The sequence below is a fragment of the Dromiciops gliroides genome, chromosome 1, assembly GCF_019393635.1.
Source record: "Dromiciops gliroides isolate mDroGli1 chromosome 1, mDroGli1.pri, whole genome shotgun sequence".
Lineage (NCBI taxonomy): Eukaryota > Metazoa > Chordata > Mammalia > Microbiotheria > Microbiotheriidae > Dromiciops > Dromiciops gliroides.
The window spans coordinates 624298511-624320493 of record NC_057861.1 but is presented as its reverse complement, the minus strand read 5'-3'; positions in this window follow the sequence as shown (position 1 = coordinate 624320493).

The window sequence follows — 21983 nt, the reverse complement described above, 5'->3', positions numbered from 1 at the left end:
GTCACTTAACCCTCATTGCCCTGTAAAAAAAGAAAAAAAGAAAAAGAAAAAGATAAATGCTTTCTGAAAGGTTGTTGTGATATTGAAACATGAGAAGATGCACCCCTCTTCCTTCCTTGGACAGGTGGGAACTATGAGTGTAGAACACACAATTGTATATACTGTTAGATATAGTAGATGTATTAGTTTTATGGAATTGCTTTTTTTCTTCTTTTTTCTTCTTTGTTACAGGGGATGGCTCATTGAGGATGGGGGAAGGATATGTTTGGAAATTGAGATGTAAAGACAAAAGATATCAATAAAATTTTTAAAAATAATGATCTTGGCAAAGGTGATTCAGTGGGGCAAATGAAAAACTTGAAATGGAATGACTGGGTGGGGTCCAGAGCCAATCGATTGGTTTGGTGGATGGAGACACCCTTAGACATAGACATCTGAATCAAAGTAGAGCCCAGGAGAGAACCAAGGTAAAAGGTGAATAACAAACCATTGCCCTGAAAGAGGCAGCTTGGGCCGATGTTCTCAGTGCCCTCTAGTGGCAAAGTGTCATCACACACATATGTAAATCACTATGATCCAGAGTATTATTATTATTCCCATTTTACAGTGAAAGAAACTGAGGCTCAGAAAGATTATATGACTTGCCCAGGATAATAAAAATAATAATAGCTAGCCTGTATATAGCATGTTAGGGTTTTCAAAGTACTTTTACATGTCATCTCATTTGATCCTTACCACAACCCTGTGAAGTATGCACTTCCTTAATTATCTCCATTTTACAAATGAGGAAATTCAGGATGAGAGAGACGTCAAGTGATTTGCTCAAGAGCACACAGATAGTAAATGTTTGAGGCAGGATTTGAACTTAGATCTTCCTGAATATGACTATCATTTACCCTTCATTAACTCTCACTAGGGGCTATTTCTGACCCACTTTCTTATTTCAAACCCCATAATCCCAGTGAGGAGCATGTATTTCTCATATTCACTATCCAAATAATCTAGGATGTGCTGCTAATGAAGCCAACTGGAAGTGGCCTCAGTCCCAGTTTCTCTGCAGAAGCACTGTCCCTGGTGGACATATTCCTTATATGATTATCATGGGAGATCAGAAAAGAGTGTGATCATGGAGGTGTGGGGGGAGCAACTGGGCCCTGAAGGATTCTGAGCACTTGGAAAAGTAGAGGACCCAGGTTGAGAGGTAATCCAGGAGGGTGGCAGGAAGGCAACAGAGGGGTCTTCAGACCTGCCTGGGCAGAGTAAGTGGCTCATGTTGGAGGTAAAGTTGGAGAAATAGGGAAAAGAACCACAGAGAACTAAGCTAAGGATTCTGGGAAGTCTCCCTGGAAGAGGAAGCTGGGGTTTGAAAGAAGTATGGTCAAAGTGGAAGGAAGAGCTTGGCAGAGGGGAGAGAGGATAACGAATGATGTGGAGTAATGATGAAAATGGAGGTTCAGAGGTAAGAATTCAACTAAGACAGTAAGAACTAAAACTGGCTGAGTTGAATTGGAGGGGCCTGAAAACGAATACATCCAAGGTAGACATAATTGAAGAAAGGGGCTGTGACCATCAGATAGAACCAGCTAGACTTAAGTTAATAAGTAAGAGGCAGCTAGGTGGCGCAGTGGATAAAGCACCAGCCCTGGATTCAGGAGGACCTGAGTTCAAATCCAACCTCAGACACTTAACACTTACTAGCTGTGTGACCCTGGGCAAGTCACTTAATCCTCATTGCCCTGCCCCACCCCAAAATAAATAAATATATTTTTTATTTTCCCCCAGTGACATGTAAAGACAATTTTAACAATCATTTAATAATCCTTTTAATAATTTATTTTGGGGCAGCTAGGTGGTGCAGTGGATAAACACTGGCCTTGGATTCAGGAGGACCTGAGTTCAAATCCAGCCTCAGACACTTGACACTTAACTAGCTATGTGACCCCGGGCAAGTCACTTAACCCTCATTGCCCTGCAAAAAAATTTTATTTTAATAATCCTTTTAATAATAATTTATTAAACCAAGCATTTGAGGTATGCTGGATGGATGGGGGGTGGGGGGAAGACTGCAACAGAGAGGAAATAATTCTAACCCTTTGGGTGGGAGGGAGGAGAGGGAAAGACACATGAAAAGACATCAGGACAAGTCAGCTGAGGGTTAATCCAGTCACCACCATGTAAGATTGAGGGATAAAGGGAGAAAATCAACAAAGATTTCAAAGTAAAAATTAAATAAACCAGTCTCTTTTCTATATGGGTCATAGAGAATTAGAATCTGAAAGCCCGTAGAAAGAAGATTGGTCGATTGTCAGAGCAGGAAAGTGCTTTAGTATTTAGAATAAAACATAAAATGTGGAAGGTCAGCTAGAAAGGGCCTTAAAAATCACCTAGACCAACCTTTTTCTTATACAGAGCTGGAGAAGGGAAATGACTTTTGGCATACAGACAATAAGAGTCTAGACTTGAACACAGGTTTCCTGTTTTCCTGTCCAGGGCTTCCAGGTAAGTTCTTTTCCTCAACAGGTAAACCTCTCCCTCTCTCTCTCTCTCTCTCTCTCTCTCTCCCTCTCTCTCTCTTTCTCTCTCCCTCTCTCTCCCTCTCTCTCTCTCTCCCTCTCTCTCTCTCCCTCTCTCTCTCTCTCTCTCTCTCTCCCAAGTCTACTGATGTTTGGGTCTCCAAGTCCTGGGGACTCAGGAAATGGGATAGTTTGGCCCTTGTTGTAGAGACTCATGTTGCAGTGAGGTTAAGAGCATGTCTTTCAATTTCAGAGAATCGGGTTGTGTGTATGTGGAAGATAGGTGCAGGTAGGATCATCAAAAACTGACTACTTGGTGTATAAAAATACCAGCTGGAATCTACTTCTTGGGCCTCCTGCTTATCTAGGCTGACCATATACCACAGAGCTCTAGGGACTCACTATCATAACAATATTAGGCTACTGGTCAGTTCCTGAGCTGTCCTGGGGGAGGAAAAATAGAAACTGAATTATGCTGATGCATAAGCTTAGCCATAGTCAAAGTACACTCCAGAGGCAGGCAGATGATATAACCTTGAATTGCCTGAATTTGGGAACACAAGCGGACGTCACAAACTGATCTTTTGCGTCTGCATTGCTCATGGTTCCAGACTGGGATCAAGACCTTTGTGAGACCCAAACAAACTTTGAAAATTATACTGTTTTATGTTACTCTCCACTGGAGGTTTTAAACCTCTATGCAAAAGTACTTGCCACAAAATACGAAATTAGATTGAATATAAGCTGCTCCCTAAAATGAGATTTGGGGTTTGGGGGAGAAAAACAAGATATATAAATTTACCAAAGAAATTGCATTAATTATTTACTACACTGGACTTTTATCCAAGCTAAATTTAGCAGGGAAATATAATCTATATTCAAACCAACATGGTAAATACTTATGGACCAGGGAGAGAAGAATTTGGGGGGGATTTAAATATATGTGAATTTAAAAGTTATATTAAAAAACTGTCCTGGGGGCAGCTAGGTGGTACAGTGGATAGAGCACTGGCCCTGGATTCAGGAGAACCTGAGTTCAAATACGGCCTCAGACATTTGACACTTACTAGCTGTGTGACTCTGGGCAAGTCACTTAACCCCAATTGCCTCACCAAAAAAACTACCAAAATTAAAACAAAACAAAACAAAAAAACCCCTGTCCTTCAGGGGTATCTAGATGGCACAGTGGATAAAGCACTGGCCCTGGATTCAAGAGGACCTGAATTCAAATACAGCCTCAGACATTTGACACTTACTAGCTGTGTGACTCTGGGCAAGTCACTTAACCCCAATTACCTCACCAAAAAAACCCCCCAAATTAAAACAAAACAAAACAAAACAAAAAAACCCCTGTCCCTCAGGGGCATCTAGATGGCGCAGTGGATAAAGCACCGGCCCTGGATTCAGGAGGACCTGAATTCAAATCTGGCCTCAGACACTTGATACTTACTAGCTGTGTGACCTTGGGCAAGTCACTTAACTCTCATTGCCCTGGCCAAACCCCCCCCCCCAAACCCAAACCCCAAACTAAAAGCAACTGGCCCTCTTTGCACCCCACTGTGTGGTTCTGTAGGTGGCTGGCTACCACCATATCCCACCTGTGCCAGTGCTGGCAAGTATTGGTTAGTAGGCAAATGCTGGGATAGGGGAAGAGTAGTACTGTCTTGGGACAGAGGTGACTATGATGCCCAAACTGGAGCCCAAGCTAATGTAAACCATTGGAGCCCAAGATTATGTAAAGCAAAAGACCAGACTGTGCAGGTACCAAGGTTGCTTCTGGCTCTAAGATCCTAAGGTGCCAAGAAAGCAGCAAAAGTGCTTCCTAACTGCAGTTAGGGATTTGACCTTAGGCAAGGTCAATATGATGAAATGAATGATGATAAAAGCATTTATTAAGCACTTATGGTTTGCTCAGCACTGTGCTGAGAGTGCTGGGGATACAGATATAAAAGTGAGACTGTGTGTCCTCAAGGAGCTTAAATTCTAAAAGGGGGAGATAACACATACAGGAGAAAGGTGACTAGGGAGGCATGTTTTGATTTGGAAGGTCACATTGATGGTGAGCACAGCCACAGAGGACTTGATTGACATGTTCTTTCCATGGTAAGCTCCAGTTGTCAGGATGGTAAAGCAATGGAAAAATTGGATGTCAAAGAAATGGTGGTAAGAGGCATCTCCTATGTGTCAGGGCTTTACAAACATCTCATTTTGTCCTCGTGACAACCCTGTGAGCTAGTATTGTCTCTATTCTATAGCTGAAGAAACAGGCAAATGGAGATTAAGTGACTTGCCCAGGGTCACAGAGTTAGTAAGTGTTTGAGGCTGAATTTGAATTCAGGTCTTCTCATCTCCAGGCCCAGTGCTCTATCCACTGAGCCACCTAACTTCCCCTAGAGTGGAATGTGAAGCATGTCTGGGACTGGATAGATAGAGTGGAGTGTGCAATATACTCATTCATCAGGACAGTCGTACAGACCTTAGGGTGGGATTCCCAATTCCCGCCGGCCCCCCTCCCCGCTCCACCATACCCAGGGCATAACTATAGCGGAATGGCATAGTCCAATGGTCAGGAGGATACAGGGAAGAAGGTTTTTGGTTTTTTTTAAAGGGTACAGAAAGTCTAAGATATTATGGATGAATTGACCATTTGTTTGATTCAATTCAATAAAATCCAACACAAATCTAAGCACCTACTATGTATAAGACATCATGCTAGGTGCTGAAGATACAGAGATAAACACTACATTGGTCTTGCTCTCCATCATGTATACATGACAGCCAAATATGACATGAATACAGATAAGAGGGTAAAATATAGGGATTAATTATGGAGGCAAAGGGGAGCTCCAGTCTATCAATGTCTCTTTCCTAGTTCTCTATTCTCCTGCTTGTCTGACTGCTCCTTCTCAGTCTCCTTTGCTGGATTTTCCAGGTTGTCCCTGTTAACTATGCATGAAACCCAAGGCTCTTTCTTTTTTTCTTTTTCTTTTCTTTCTTTTTTTTCTTTTTTTGCGAGGCAATGAGGGTTAAGTGACTTGCCCAGGGTCACACAGCTAGTAAGTGTCAAGTGTCTGAGGCTGGATTTGAAACTCAGGCTCTCCTGAATCCAGGGCCAGTGCTCGATCCACTGTGCCACTTAGCTGCCCCAAAGACTCTTTCCTAGTCATTTTTCTCTTCTCCCTGTTCTGTTTCTCTTGGTGACCTCATCAGCTCATATGGATTCAGTTATTATCTCTATGCAGGTGATTTGCAGATCCAATTTTATCCTCTCTCTCAATTTACAGTCTTACATTTCCAAATGCCTATTGGACATCTCAAACTGTATATCTCATAGTTATCTTAAAATCAACATATTCAAAACTGAACTTACTGGAGGTGGAGGCAATATGGAAAAGCATAGGAAAATTCAGCTGAATTCTTCCAACATTCCCCTCCAAACAACTTTAAAATAATACCTCAAGGGGAAGCTAGGTGGCGCAGTGGATACAGTGTTGGCCCTAGATTAAGGAGGACCTGAATTCAAATCCGTTTTACTAGCTGTATGACCTTGGGCAAGTCACTTAACCCTCATTGCCCCACACCAAAAAATAAAAAAATAAAAACACCTCAAATCAAATTCTGGAGTGGCAGAGCCAGCAAAAAAGGGTTCATGAGATATTTTTCCAGCCCAAGACAATTTAGGAGATTGGCAGAATGAAGAGAAGGATAAATAGGGGAAAATAGGATGAAGGGAAATACACAGTTAGCAATCATAACTGTGAATGTCAATAGGATGAACTCAACAATAAAATGGAAGCAGCATAATGGATTAGAAACCAGAATTCAACAATATGTTATTTACAAGAAACCCACTTGAAATAGAGATATGCACAGGATAAAAATAAGGGGCTAGAGCAGAAATCTATTATACTTTGGCCAGGTTTTTTTTAAAAAGCAGGGGTAGCAGTTATGATCTTAGACAGAGCAAAAGCAAAAATAGATTTGATTAAAAGAGATAATCAGGGAAACTACATTTTGTTTTAAAAGAACTATGGAGGGGCAGCTAGGTGGCTCAGTGGATAGAGCACTGACCCTGGATTCAGGAAGACCTGAGTTCAAATCCGGCCTTAGACCCTTGACACTTACCAGCTGTGTGACCCTGGGAAAGTCACTTAACCCCAACTGCCTCACCAAAAAAACCAAAAACAAAACCAAAAAGAACTATGGAGTCTGAACTCAGATAAAAACATACTATTTTCACTTTTTCCCCCCCTTTTTGTGTTTTTTTTTCATTTGTTCTACTTCTTCTTTTACAACATGGCTAATGTGGAAATCTGTTCAACATGATTACCCATGTAGAACCTACATAACATTGGTTACTGTCTTGGGGAGGGAGGGAGAAACATTTGGAACTCAAAGTCATAAAAAATGAATGTTGAAAACTATCTTTATATGTAATTGGAAAAAATAAATACTACTTATCAAAAAAAGGAAATAGATGATAAAACTATATTAGTAGGGAAACTCAATATTCTTCTCTCAGGACTAGATAAATCTAAATATAAAAGAAATAAGAAAGAAATTAAGGAGATGAATAGAATTTTAGAAAAGGTTAGACATGATAGATCTCTGGAGAAAACTAAATGGGAATAGAAAATAGTATGTCTTTTTCTTGGTTGTGTGTGGCACCTTCACAAAAACTGGCCATAAAATTGGACATATAAACCCCACAACCAAATGCAGAAATATTAAATACATCCTTTTCAAATCATAATGCAATAAAAAGTACATTCGGTAGTAGAAACGGATTTAAAATTAGTTGGAAACTAAATAACTTAAACCTAAAGAATAAGTGGGTCAAAGAACAAATCATAGAAACAATAAATAATTTCCTTAAAGCAAATGACAACAATGAGACAATGTGCCAAAATTTATGGGACACAGCCAAAGCAGTACTTAGGGAAAAATTTATATCTCTAAATGCATATATCAGTTAAATGGAAAAATAGCCAGCAATTATTAAGGGCTATTTTTGCCCAATTATATGCCAATAAATCTAACTGAGTGAAATAAATATTTACAAAAATATTAATTTCTCAGGTTAAAAGAAAAAGAAATAGAATACTTAACCCTATTTAGAAAAATTAACTGAGCAAGTCACTAGTGAGCTCCCTAAGAAAAATCACCAAGACCAGATGGATTCACAAGTGAATCCTACCAAACAGTTAAAGAACAATTAATTCCAGTACTATATAAACTATTTGGAAAAATAGGCAAAGGAGTCTTACCAATTTTCTTTTACTACACAAACATGGTATTGATACCTAAACCAGGAAGAGCAAAAATAGAAAAAGAAAACTATAGATCAATTTCCCTAATGAATATTGATGCAAAATTTTAAAATAAAATACTAACAAGGAAATTATAGCAATATATCACAAAGATCATACAATTTCAGCAGATAAGATTTATAGCAGGAATGGTTTAACATTAAGAAAACTATCAGCATAATTGACCGGATCAAAACAAACCCCACAAAACTCATATGATTATCTCAATAGATGCAGAAAAAGCCTTTGACAAAATACAACACTCATTCCTATTAAAATGCTAGGGAGCATAGGACTAAATGAGATTTCCTTAAAATGATAAGAAGTATCTATCTAAAACCATAGTAAGCATTATTTGTAATGGGGATGAGCTAGATGCCTTTCCAATAAGATCAGGATGAAGCAAGGATGCCCATTATCACTACTACTATTCAATATTTTACTAGAAATGCTAGCTATATCAATAAGAAAAAAAATTGAAAGAATTAGAATAGGCAATGAGGAAACAAAACTACTGCTCTTTGCAGTTGATATGATGGTATATTTAGAGAATCCACTAAAAAACTACTTGAAACAATAAACAACTTTATTAAAGTTGCAGGATATAAAATAAACCCACACAAATCATCAGCATGTCTATATTACCAACAAAATCCAGCAGAGAGAGATAGAAATAGAAATTCCATTTAAAAATAACTGCAGATAGGGGCAGCTAGGTGGTACAGTGGATAAAGCACTGGCCCTAGATTCAGGAAGACCTGAGTTCAAATCTGGCCTCAGACACTTGACACTTACTAGCTATGTGTCCCTGGGCAAGTCACTTAACCCTCATTGCCCCCCCCCCAAAAGAAAGAAAGAATAAAGAATAAAGAAAGAAATGATGAACTTCATGATGTTAGAAAAACTTGCATGAAATAATAATGAATGGAATGAGAACCAAGAGAACATTGTATTCAGTAATAGCAATATTGTTTTAAGAACAACTTTGAGTGATTAAATCATTTTTACTATTATAAATACCCAAATTAATTACAAAGGACATATGAAAGAAAATGCTATCTGCATTCAAGGAAAGGACTGATAAAGAGAAGTATGGATAGAATGATTTTAAATTTATATGCATATATATGTATACATATTTGTGTCTGATGGTAGTCATTTCTAAGGTGAGGGTGGGGAAAAAAGAAATTTACATGAAAACTATTAATTATTTAAAAGGAATAGCAAGTTGTACATAATAGATTTGCAGTTTCATGAACAACCATCTTTTAAAAATCATACTATGTGATGGAAATGTTTGTTTTATTTCATAAATTAAAATAAAATAAAAATATAAAAATATATTGATATTCTATAAAACAAAAGGAATTAAGAAAAATATAAAACGGCAGCTAGGTGGCGCAGTGGATAGAGCACTGGCCCTGGATTCAGGAGGACCTGAGTTCAAATCCAGCCTCAGACACTTAACACTTACTAGCTGTGTGACCCTGGGCAAGTCACTTAACCCCAATTGCCTCACTAAAAAAATTTTAAAAATTTTTTAAAAAGAAAAATATAAGAAATTGTGAAAATGGAGAACATCTAACATGTAATATACTTACCTGAAAACTTGATCTGATTAGGAAACATGGAACTCTGTGGGGTTAATAAGGTCAAAGTAAAAATCAGGCATATCCAGTAACCAAAGATTTCCTCTTCATCTACTATAGGGGAGCCCTAGTGTTCAGACTGGTAGTGAGGGGACCTGGGGAAATTTAGAAGCATCTGGAGGCTGCCTCAGAGCTGGTGTATGTCATCTGGTGGTTTCAGACACAGGCTTGGGAGTTGTGAATGCAGTAATGTGGAAAGAACTGTGATTTGAGTGAGCCTATATTCTGGTTTTGTGTGCCAGGATGAGATTTAGGAAGTAAAGAGCAGAGGTGTTCAGAGTGAGAGCAGTTGCAGAAGTTGTGGCTTTGGGATTGGCTAGAAAGTGAGAGTGGGGGCAGAAGGAGCTTCAGCCCATTTGGTATTTGTCATGAGAACCTGAGGCTGTGCTAAACATCGAATTGGGGTACTGGATTAGGGCCTCTGTGAGCTGCCACTAAGTGCACATCATAATCCAGCATGGACAGAGACAGGATGAAAAAGCTAGAAAATCAGATTTAGTCCAGTGCAGCAGCAGATCTGAGCTCCCTCTCAGTTCTGTTTCAGAATGGGTTTATATAATGGGAGTGGGGGGTGAGAGTGGGGTAGGGGAGGGAGGAAAGGAGGGGTACAGGTTAACCTGGGGTGTGAGGCATCATGAAAAGGAAAACAATTTTCTTCTCTGCTATATAGTGGCTGATAGGGAAGAAATTGTGATGATACACCCTCTGCACTAGCTACTACAGAGCAACATTACCCAGGGGAAAGTCTCCCATTACTATCACATTATGACTCCGTGCCAAGCTTGTGATGTGTTTCCTGAACTCTGGTTCCACTTCCTCTTTCTGTCCAGGTGGACTGTGGTATATTCCTATGACAAAATAACTTCTGTCTCTCTCGCCACTGACCTTTAATATTTTCCACCATGCTTCCCCTTTCTGGTTCCTAGATCTCCTTACATGTGTCTACTTTAACAGAAAATGCTAGCTGATTGCTTTTTAATAAGCCACATTTTCTAGAGACAATTTTTAGTTGTGGGTATCACTCTACCGAGTCTCCATGACACTTAAGAAGTCAAATTTGCTGCTTTAGAATTAGGCTCTCTGGTTCATCTCTCTTGTTGTCCATATTTTGCTTATCTGTCTGGGGGAGGGGGAAGGGGAGAGGTAGAATGGGGTGAAATCCCACGTGAAAGAAACAGGAAAAAAGAACTAACGGTGACTGGTGTAGGAGCTGTGAAGCTAGTTTCTCCCCCTTCTCTCCCCCTCCTTCTCTCTGCCTCCTTTCCCTCCTCCCCTATCTCCTCCCCGCTCTCCCCCATCGCTCCCTGACTTCCTACATCCTTTCCCTCTTTCCCTCTCTTTCCCCCCCTCTCTCTAATCCTAACCTTCTTTCCCCTCCCCACCCCCTTTCCCCTTTCTCTCCTCTCTTTCCCTTTCCCTCCCTCTCTCTGGTATTACCCTCAGATCCCAATGTCATTCATAACTATACTCCTTAAAACACTGACTTCTGAAATTTTTTTTTCCTGATCATAGCCTTCTGTCTGCTTAGCACAGTGCCTAGTACATAGTAGCTACTTAATAAATAAATTAAATAATCAATTTCCACCAATGAGAGAGTCTTTTACAAATAGACTTAAAACCCTCCTTATATAATGAATAACCTGGAGCATGTGATTCCCTCTCTCCCTTCCCTTTCTCTACTCCTTTCCCTTTTCCTCTCTCCCCTTCTCTCTCTATTCCCCTTTTCCTTTTTCTTTCCTTCTCTCCTTCCTCTCTCTCTCTTTTCCCATCCTTCTCTTCCCCTGTGCTTGGCATAACAAATGTTTATTGATTAATTTTCCTATTTAGCATAAATTTTCTTGTGCCCTCTCAGGCTATTGACCCTTCCCTGTCTTCACTTTCATCCTTTCCTCATTTTGACCCTATAGTTACCCAGTCTAACTATACTCTGTCCTCTATATTCTTTATCCTTGTCCCACTGTCCTTTGCCAATCATGCTTTGTCCTAGATAACTCCCACCCTCCAGTGTATCTTAGGCAGTTAGGTGGCACAGTGGATAGATCACTGGCCTTGAAATCAGGATAATTCCTCTTCCTGAGTTCAAATCTGGTCTCAGACACATATTAACTGTGTGACTTTGGGCTAGTCACTTAACTCTGTTTGCCTCAGTTCCTCGTCTGTAAAATGAGCTAGGGAAGGAAATGACAAACCACTCCAGTATCTTTGTCAAGAAAACCCCAAATGGGGTCAGGAAGAGTTGGATGCAACTGAAAAACAACTGAACAACAACAACCAATGCATCTTCCCAGCATTACTCACAAGCTATTGAATAATGCTGACTCACTAGGTTCACTACACATTTATGTCATCTAATCTCAACTGGACCTTCATTGTTGCAGGTTAATTCTTTTGCTCTTTCCTAATTGTTTTTCCATCACATTCCCCATAGCATCTGTTGCAACTCTTTCCTTTTTTCTCAAGCCTCCCTTCCTAACCTTCTTTCTCTTCAGCAAGGAAAATAGAGGCCATTTGCTGTAAGCACCCCACCCTCCTCTCCTACTCTGCTATTCAAAACTCAATGTTATCCCAATGGAGATACTTGTCAAAGCAACTCCTCTACTTCTCGTACTCTTAATCCTTCCCCTTAGTGTCTTCAGGATGCTTTTGCCCTTTCCATTTTATTATCCTCTTTTTTTTTTTTTTGGCGGGGCAATGAGGGTTAAGTGACTTGCCCAGGGTCACACAGCTAGTAAGTGTCAAGTGTCTGAAGCTGGATTTGAACTCAGGTCCTCTTGAGTTCAGTGCTTTATCTACTGCACCACCTAGCTGCCCCTTGTTATCCTCTTTCACTTTTTTTTTTTTACTTTTTTCTTTCATGCTCTTCCTTCTCCTCCTCCTCCATACATACTCAGCTATCTCCCATCCTTAAAAAAACAAGAAACTAAAAAAAAAAAAAAACAACAAAAAAAACAAGAAACTACTTTGGTAGGCCATTCCTTCAAACTATCTTCCTACATGTCTTCTCCCTTTCACAGACAAACTCTTAAAATTAGCTATCTATACTTTGTTGCCTTCTACTTACTTCTCAAACTGGAACTGGATTAAGTGACAATTGAATAAAGTGACAAACAAAATGCCCTCTTCTCTCACCCAGGTACAACAGATCTTTCCTGCTGACCTTCTAAGCTGTCTGACTGGAAAATGATCTCAGCCCATCTTTTTGTGGGTTCTGCTGCTTTAGGAGGAATTGATTTATGGCATTATTAGGAGCTATTTGGAGGGGTCCTGGGGAGAGGTCTGGAAAGTTACTGCTTCTCTTCTGCCATCTTGGCTCACCCACCCCCCTGGCATCTTCTATCCAGAAATCTTCTAAAATGCCCTCTTCTCAATCCTCATCTTTACTGACCTCTCTGCAGCATCTGGTAAAGCTGACTTCTTTTTCCTGGGTTTTTGCAACACTGTTGTTTCTCAGGTTTACTATCTATGTCCCCCATTCTCATTCTCCTTTGTATGGATGTACCTTAGGGCTCTATCATCTGTCTCTCCTATCCCTCCCCTAATCTCTCAGTGATTTCAACAGTTCCCATGAGTTGAATTCCATGAACAAAATATTCTATCTCTTAGCTCTGTTAATTTTCTCTGGCTAGAATGTTCTCCCTCTTCATTTTGATATGGGTCTGGGGTAACTCTCCTTCAGAGGATAAACTAAAAGATGGATACACCTAAGAAGTAAGGGAGATAAGCCTATTAGGCATGGTTGCTGCCTGAGCAGCAACAGGGGAAAGAGACAACTCCAGAAGTCAGGACCACCACCCCTCCATTTGTCAGGTGGTTGGTCACCCCATCCACACTCTATAAAAGCTTTGGCCTCCCCTCCTTTGGGAAGAGGAGAAAAGATGTCTGCCTCTAAACCATCTCTTCCCCAAGAGGGAAGTCTTCCCTCTTAGTCACCTTTTCTAGCACCCAAATAAAAGACCACTTTATTCTAATTGGATTATGTGGGAGAGTTATAATTCTGTTAAGAGGAATACCTGAGGCAGCTAGGTGGCACAGTGGATAAAGCACTGGCCCTAGATTCAGGAGGACCTGAGTTCAAATCCAGCCTCAGACACTCGACACTTACTAGCTGTGTGACTCTGAGCAAGTCACTTAACCCTCAGTGCCCTGCAAAAAAAAAAAAAAAAGAGGAATACCTAAGGACCCCAACATGACCTATTTCCCCCATGACAGTTTCCATCTTCTGGCTTCCTTCAAGACTGTATGGGACAAATTGCCTCAGTTTACCCAAATAATTTGAGGAGACCACCAAGTCAAGCAGAGACAGATTTATTTCATTCTCATGAGAATGGGTGGCCCCATGCAAGGGATAAGGAAAGCACTAATGGGCTCATGAGTTGGGTTTTTATGGAAGTTTTTTGGGGGGATCCCCTTGTGCACAGTGTAAGCTCACAATCTAACATCTAATCCTGTCTCACCCAGTATGTGTGCTCAGTATGTGATCATGGTATGGATGCATGCTCAGCTATGCCTGAGAGCTGGGGGAAGGGGAAGGGGAAGGGGAAAGGGTGAAACCACAGGAGGGGGAAAGGGGGAAAGGGGGAAACCACTCCACCCATGTAAGGAAGGGGCAAGGGGGAAGAAGGGAGAGATGGTACCAGGATCTGGTACCAGGAGCTAGGGCTTAGGAATGCAAAAAGGGAGAGGTAGTATTAGGGTGGGTCTGCGCTAACAGGAGACAGCTCTCCTGCTTGGCCACAGAACAAGGGGGTGGGGTAAGGGGTGTGTTTTAGCAATGGGATAGAATGGAATATGGACCGAATGGTCTAACAATAACAGGGACTGGGGGCTGGGTACTTTTCAGACCCCATCCTCAAGAGTCTGAACTGATTCAAGTCCACCATATCCCACTCAAAGACCCAACAAAAATCCTGTATTCTATGGGAAGCAATTCCCAACCCCTCTCAATTCTAGTGCTTTCCCTCTTGTAATTATTTTCTATGTATCATGTATATAGTTTATTTGTACATATTTCTTTATTGTCTCCCCCATTAGATTGTGAATTCCTTGAGGGCAGGTAATGTTTTTTGCCTTTCTGTATCCCCAGCACCTAACACAGTGCCTAGCTCATAGTAGGCATCTAATAAATTCTGATTGACTAACAGTATGTATGTATATGTGTGTGTATACACATACGCAGATAACACCCAGATCTATACATTCAGCTCTAGTTTCTCTTTGCCCATTAGACTTCTCTAACTGAATTATTCCATAGGCATTGTCACAGAGGAGAAGTGGTGGTTCTTAGGTATTCCTCAATAAAGGATTACACTCTAGTACACAGACTGTGAGGGAAAAATCCATCCTCTTCTCAATAATTCTCAGGAACTCAGCAGCGAGGTGACAAAGGCTTTATTTTCTTCTCATGAGAAGGAGGCACCCTAGTGTGCAGCTAGTGGGTACGCAAAAAGGGGGCTCGCAGGCCCTGTTTTATACCCTAGTCCCTAACGCGAATGGACCTTTCCCTTCTTCATCACTGGTCAGGTTACAATCTACACGCCAAAACTAGCTAATTGGAACGCAGTATTCCCACCCCTCTCCCTTGTATGGGCATAACTCAGGAGTGGACTTTATACTTCCTTATATGGACAGAACTCTGGAGAGGACCTAATTGAGACCAGGGCTCCTTGAACCATGTGACCTTGCTAACCTGAGGGGGAAGAGGGGATCTGAGACCTTTGTCCTACAAACAGGTCAGGGGAGTATGACTGACTTGTTATATCCACATTGAGAGGAGACAACTACCCATTTCTCACACAGACCAATTAAAATTAAAAGCCTTTTATTTGGAACTAAGTCAAAGATTTCACCCCTCCCGGAGGAGAGCTTAGAAACATCCTCCTCCCCAAACAGAAATGTGGTGGGACCCCAAGAAATCCAAAAGATTCAAACCCCCTAGGCCAAGAGGAAAACAGCTCTCTCCCATCTCAGGAATGAGGTGTAGTAGGGCATGGCCCCAGTATATTGATGAGCAATGCTAAGATCTTTAAGATGATATGCAAGACCTGGATGGATGGTGCATACTCTACTGATACCCTGTTATCAAAGACTCCATCTTAGTTATCAGGCCCCAGTTTATTTTGTGTTTCTTCTTGCTTCATCATTCCCTCCCAGTTCTTAGTTTTAAGGTGATCTGTTCCTCAGCCATATGGCCATAGATTCCTCTCCTAATAAATCTCTTTTTATTTTACAAGATTTGTGATGAGCCTCCAGTTCTTTGGGTGAGCTAGACCCCTGATCCAGTTCACAAGTTCCCCCCAAACAGAAGGAAGGCAAAATCTTTTGTGGAGGATAGATGGGGTGTCCACTTGATGTGGGCGGGAAATTTGGGGTCCAATTGATCATGAGTCATCCCAAAAGAATTACAAGACTCTGTGACTCAGTTTACCAAGTTTTACTGCAATGCCGTGAGTGATCACAGGGAGAGAACCAGAAAAGTGTAAAAGGTATCTCTCAAATAAGGAAAGAAAAGACAGTTATATTTATAGTATAGATAAATTGATTATCAATCTCATTATAATAATCTCCACCTTGGGGAGGTACAAGGGAGGGCCTGTTCTATTCATAATATTCTCCACCTAGGGGTGTTACAAGAGAGGGCTTATCCTAATCTGGAATTCCTGGGGGTCCTAAACCAACCCCCAAGGTGGGTACCTTTTTCAGTGGAGGTGTGTTTTGGGGGTTTACACGTCATAAGGTGAATCTGGGGATAAATTTGGCCTTTTCTGCACATCTCTTTCTGATTCCCATGGCTAGTTTCAAAATATATCAATTTTTCATTAGAATTTCTATAGGTTGTCTTTTTCCTTTATTGTTATTTTGACCTGACTCGTTCTGGTCTGTTATAGATGTTGGTTACTGTGGCTATGAGGACCTAGCATAAGTTATCCATTAAAGAGCTTCAGTCTTAGGTTTTTCTATTAATCCCTTTTTGCCTCCTACATCACACTTGAAAACTAGAAAGTTCCCTTTTGGGGTGGGATGTGAAAAGCTTGGATGTTTGTCATATTCCTGTTAGTGGAGGAAGATTTTTTTGAAATAATGGTCCTGACCTTTGGGGTTATCTCTCTCTCCTAGCTCCAGTCCGGTAGTAGCCATGCCTAATTGACTTTCCTGCTATAGAATTTTATCTCCCCTTCTTATGTGTGTCTGTCCTGATATCTAGTTGGTCAATCTAAACTTTAATAGTCCCTTGATTCCTTGATATGTATGTCCTGTTATGGAGTTATCTTTGGCTTTGCTTCTCACTGGAGAAACTTCTGATTTATCTATCCTAAGCCTCTTGTAAGGGATCTTAAACTCAACATATCCCAAATAGAATTATCTTTCCCACTAAAACCAGCTCTTCATCAACTTCCCATTTCTATGGTAGCATTATCCTCCAGTTGTTCAGGTTTACAACTTGACTCTATTCTTCCTTACCCCCATATCCAATCAATTTTCAAATCTTGTTCTTTCCATCTCTATAACATCTCTCATATCTATTCCCTTCTTTCTACCCACATAGCCCAAATCTGAACCTTTATTTCTCATTGGGTTGCACTCCTTTGCCACAGGGATTTCTTCATTCTACCAGATAACTTCAGCCCTGGCATTCATACCTCGGAAGTACCCACTGCCCCAGGTCCCTCTGATTGTATAGCTCCTCCTAGAACTTCCATTTAAGGAGAGTACTGGGCCAACTAACTCTTCATTCCTTACTTATGTGGGACAGAATTTACAGTCAAATTGCTTGTGTTACAAGAGAGGGCTCTTGTCCCAAAAGAATTACAAGACTCAGTGACTCAGTTTCCCAAGGTTTATTGCAATATTGTGAGGGAACACAGGGAGAGAACCAGAAAATTTTAAAAGTGTCTCTTGAATAGGGAAAAAAAGATAGTTATATTTATAGTATGGATTAATTTATTATTGGTCTCATAATAATTTCCACCTTAGGGAGGTACAGGGAGGGCCTATCCTAATTTGGAGTTCCTGGGGTCCTAAGCCCACCACCGAGGCAGGTACCTTTTTCCATGGAGGTGTGTTTTGGGGGTTTACATGTCATAAGATGAATCGAGGATAAATCTGGCCTTTTCTGCACATGTCCCTTTTGGATTCCCAAGTCCAGTTTCAAAATATTTTCATTTATCATTAGGATTTCTATGCCCTGTCAGTGTATCATTGTGTATCATTGTTATAGTTAAGGTCTTTTTGACCTGCCTCCACCAGAATAGTGGGAAAGTATCTCTCGAATAGTGAAAGAAAAGACAGTTATATTTATAGTATGGATAAATTGATTATCAGTCTCATTATAATAATCTCCACCTTGGTGTGTTTCAGGGGAGAGTTTATCCTAATTTGGAGTTCCTGGGGTCCTAAGCCAACCCTGGAGGTGGATACCTTTTTCAGTGGAGGTGTGTTTTGGGGGTTTACATGTCATAAGGTAAATCTGGGGACAAATTTGGCTTTTTCTACGCATGTCTCTTTCTAATTCCTATGGCTAGTTTCAAAATATCTCCATTTTCATTAGAATTTCTATATCCTTGTCATTTCATCTAAGGTCATCATGGCCTCTTTCCCTCTGTTCTCGTTATGGGCACTGATTTCTGTGGGTACAAGAACCTAGTATGCTGACTTGTAAGTTATCCATTAACTGGGGTCTAACTCCCTTTTAGAGCTAATATCTGAGTTAAAGCTTGGGTCTTCTAGATGGTGCGGTGGATAGAGCACTGGCCCTGGAGTCAGGAGTACCTGAGTTCAAATCCAGCCTCAGACACTTAACACTTACTAGCTGTGTGACCCTGGGCAAGTCACTTAACCCCAATTGCCTCACTTAAAAAAAAAAAAAGCTTGGGTCTTAGGTTTTTCTATTAACCCCTTTTTGCCTCCTATATCAAGAGAACCTAGGCCTTGACTTGTTTTCCAAATCTTAAGTTATCCATTAACTGGAGTCTGAATCCCTCTTAGAGCTCAGATCTGAATTAGAGCTTGGGTCTTAGATTTTTCTGGTAACCCTTTTTTTACCTCCTACATCACTACCAGGATGTTCTCTTGATTTCTCTGTCATACCTCCCCCACTTACTCATTCCCTTTTTCAGCTTTCTTTTCTTGTTTTGTCTTCCTTGTTAGAATGTAAGGTCTTTGAGAGCAGCTAGGTGGTGCAGTGGATAAAGCACTGGCCCTGGAGTCAGGAGGACCTGAGTTCAAATCCAACCTCAGACACTTGACACTTACTAGCTGTGTGACCCTGGGCAAGTCACTTAACCCTCATTGCCAAAAAAAAAAAAAAAAAGAAAGAAAGAAAAAGAATGTAAGGTCCTTGAGGGCAGGGACAGTTTTTCCTTTTCATTGTATCAGAATTGCCTGTGCCTTTAGCACAGTGTCTGGCATTTAGAAAATAATTGATAAATGCTTATTGACTGTCTGACTCTTCCAGAGTATTGTAGTTTGCTTCCTAATTGGTTTCTCTGCCTCAAGTCTTTCCTTTCCCTAATCCATCCTTAACAACTGCCAAAATTATATTCCTAAAGCACAGTTCTGATTATGCCACTCTCTTGTTTAAAAAGCTCCAGTGGCTCACCATTGATTCTAAGATAACATGTAATTTCCTCTGTTTTGTCTTTAAGATGCTTCCGAATGTGGAGCCTTGGAATTAACCAACCTACTCATACTGGGAGCATAGCCCATAAAGGGCATCATATCGATTTTTGCACCTAGACTCTCTTTTTGTCATGTTGGCAGATCTGGAAGTTTTTCTTGAGGGATGGAAGAGGTCCACAGGTGGTCATACTGTTATTACTAACTCTTAGGGCTAAAGGGGCAATGCGAGTCGTGGGGATATACCCCTATTACTTGTCATTGTAGCTCCTAAGTCCCAGCTGTTGTGTTTCCCATTTATACATTTACAATGACATCAATGATTGTTAAATATGTAACATTTACTAAATGTGAAAGCAACAGCAGGAATAATCAAAGCATAATGGTCCACTGTTAAATCTAGGTTATACTCTCCTGCTAATACACACTGTATCTCTATGGTGAGGGTTTGTGTGTGTCTGCGTGTGGGGGTGGGGGGAGGAATTGGCACAAACTTACAGAAACCTAGCACTGAAGCACAGGAGTAGTGAAGCTCATATTCTTGGGACTTGCAACCTTGATTAGGGGGTGGGGCTAGCTCACCCAAAGAATTGGAGGCTCATCATGAGTCTTGTAAAATAAAAAAGATTTTGATTAGGAGAGAGGAATAAAGACCAGGGAGCAGATCACCATGGTGACTGTCCCACTACAGTAAGAGAAGACCTGATTTTTTTGTATCTTTACAAAACAAAAGGGAAGGAAGGGCAAGATCTTTGTTTTTTTGTTTTGTTTTGTTTTGTTTTATTTTTGTTTTTGTAGGGCAATGAGGGTTAAGTGACTTGTCCAGGGTCACACAGCTAGTAAGTGTCAAGTGTTTGAGGTCGGATTTGAACTCAGGTCCTCCAGTGCTTTATCCACTGCTCTATCTAGCTGCCTTTGAATAATGGGATATCAGTGGGATATGCACTATCCATCCATATCCTGCATATCTTCTTGCAGACCTTGCTATTGCTTACCAGCTTAGCAGCATCATGCTCAGCCACATCTTATTCCTGAGGTGCTTTTTCCTTGGGAAAGTTTTAAGGATTCCTTGGGGTTGGGATCTTTAGGTTTGTTGGGGTCCCATTACATTCCCACAACAATTTTATGACTCTGGACTGCAAGCTTGGATGTTAGTGGTCTCTTGTTTTTTTTTTTGTTTTTTTTTTTTGGGTGGGGCAATGAGGGTTAAGTGATTTGCTCAGGGTCACACAGCTAGTAAGTGTCAAGTGTCTGAGGTCGAATTTGAACTCGGGTCCTCCTGAATCCAGAGCCAGTGCTCTATCCACTGTGCCACCTAGCTACCCCAGTGGTCTCTTTTATAGAACAATCTGTACCAAGTGTCATCTGCATCTCTTATACGTTTCTCTACTCTCTTACTCAATAAAGCCACTTCTCTGCTAATATTAGGTCACTGACACAGTGTTAAGCTCTTTAAGTAACAGCAGTATTATACATTTTCTATGAAAATAGCAGCTCTTAGCCTGGAATATGAAGCTTTTGGATCTGCTCCCTTGTCTGGGGCTAGAAGCAGTGTTAAGCTATTTCAATAACAAGCAGTTCCCTTAAGCTAAAGAACTACAAAGCTCCTCAGATCTGCTCTCTGGTCTCTGAGGAGTTCCCCTCTCTCTCAAAAAAAAAAGCAACACGGACAAGGCAAGTAATTTCTTCACCCAGTAGGACTCTACTTCCTTCCATGAGCTTCCAGAAGGTACAGAACTCTCTTCCAATTAAAAGAGCTCCCAGAGCAGCTACAGAACTTCTCTGGCTTTAACCTGAAGCAAGTACTCTTATCTTTTTTTTTTTTTTGGTGGGGCAGTGAGGGTTAAGTGACTTGCCCAGGGTCACATAGCCAGTTAAGTGTCAAGTGTCTAAGGTCATATTTGAATTCAGGTCCTCCTGAATCCAGGGCCAGTGCTCTATCCACTGTGCCACCTAGCTGCCCCCAAGTACTCCTCTGATTTTTCTTTCCTCTGCTTCTTTCAAGGGGTAGCTAGGTGGCGATGTGGATAAAGCACTGGCCCTGGATTCAGGACTTGAGTTCAAATTTGACCTCAGACACTTGACACTTACTAGCTATGTGACCCTGGGAAAGTCACTTAACCCTTATTGCCCTGCAAAAAAATAAAAGAAGTCATTAATAAGTGCTTGTTTCCTTCCTGTACATGACCTGCTGAATCCTCAGATTCCTCATCTGTAAACCTCTGCTTCTTTCAAGTAGCAGAAGGGAGTCTCTGGTATGCTTTCCTCTTCAGGCTGTAGCTGTGTCTCTTCATTCTTCTCATGTTTTGCTTCTCATCTTTTCTTCTGGCTTCTAATGCCCCAAATCAGGGCCTCCTCATGAGTAGTGACCAGTCACTAACTCAGGTTGTGAAACCTAAAATCCATAGTTCTATCAGATATAATGCAAACAATACACAGTTTTCCCATAGTCCTCAAACAGTTCTTTGATTTATAGTTTCTCAACTTTAAGCTTCAAAATTCTAAAAATAGTCAAATCTAAATGAACTAATGAGCAATCATGAAATGTAACTTCCTACCTTCAATGCTTTTTTGTGGGAAAATGTGTGCCAGATTTACAGGGGAAATATTTTGTTATTATTGTTCATGCTATGACATGTCAGCAAATGTCTTTGATTCAATTTCATCAACTGTCAGACTATAAATAGCAAATGCATCAGTGGGGGCTCAAAAGCCAGAGTTTTAGGAATGCAGATCCACAGTGTACCTTGAATCTGGGTTGTTATGTGTCAGGATCCTCAATCTGAGAGTTTGAGTGTGTGTGTGTGAGAGTATGGCCCCAGAGTTCAATATGAATTTATATACATACACACACATACATATATACATATATACACACATGTATATACATATATATACAC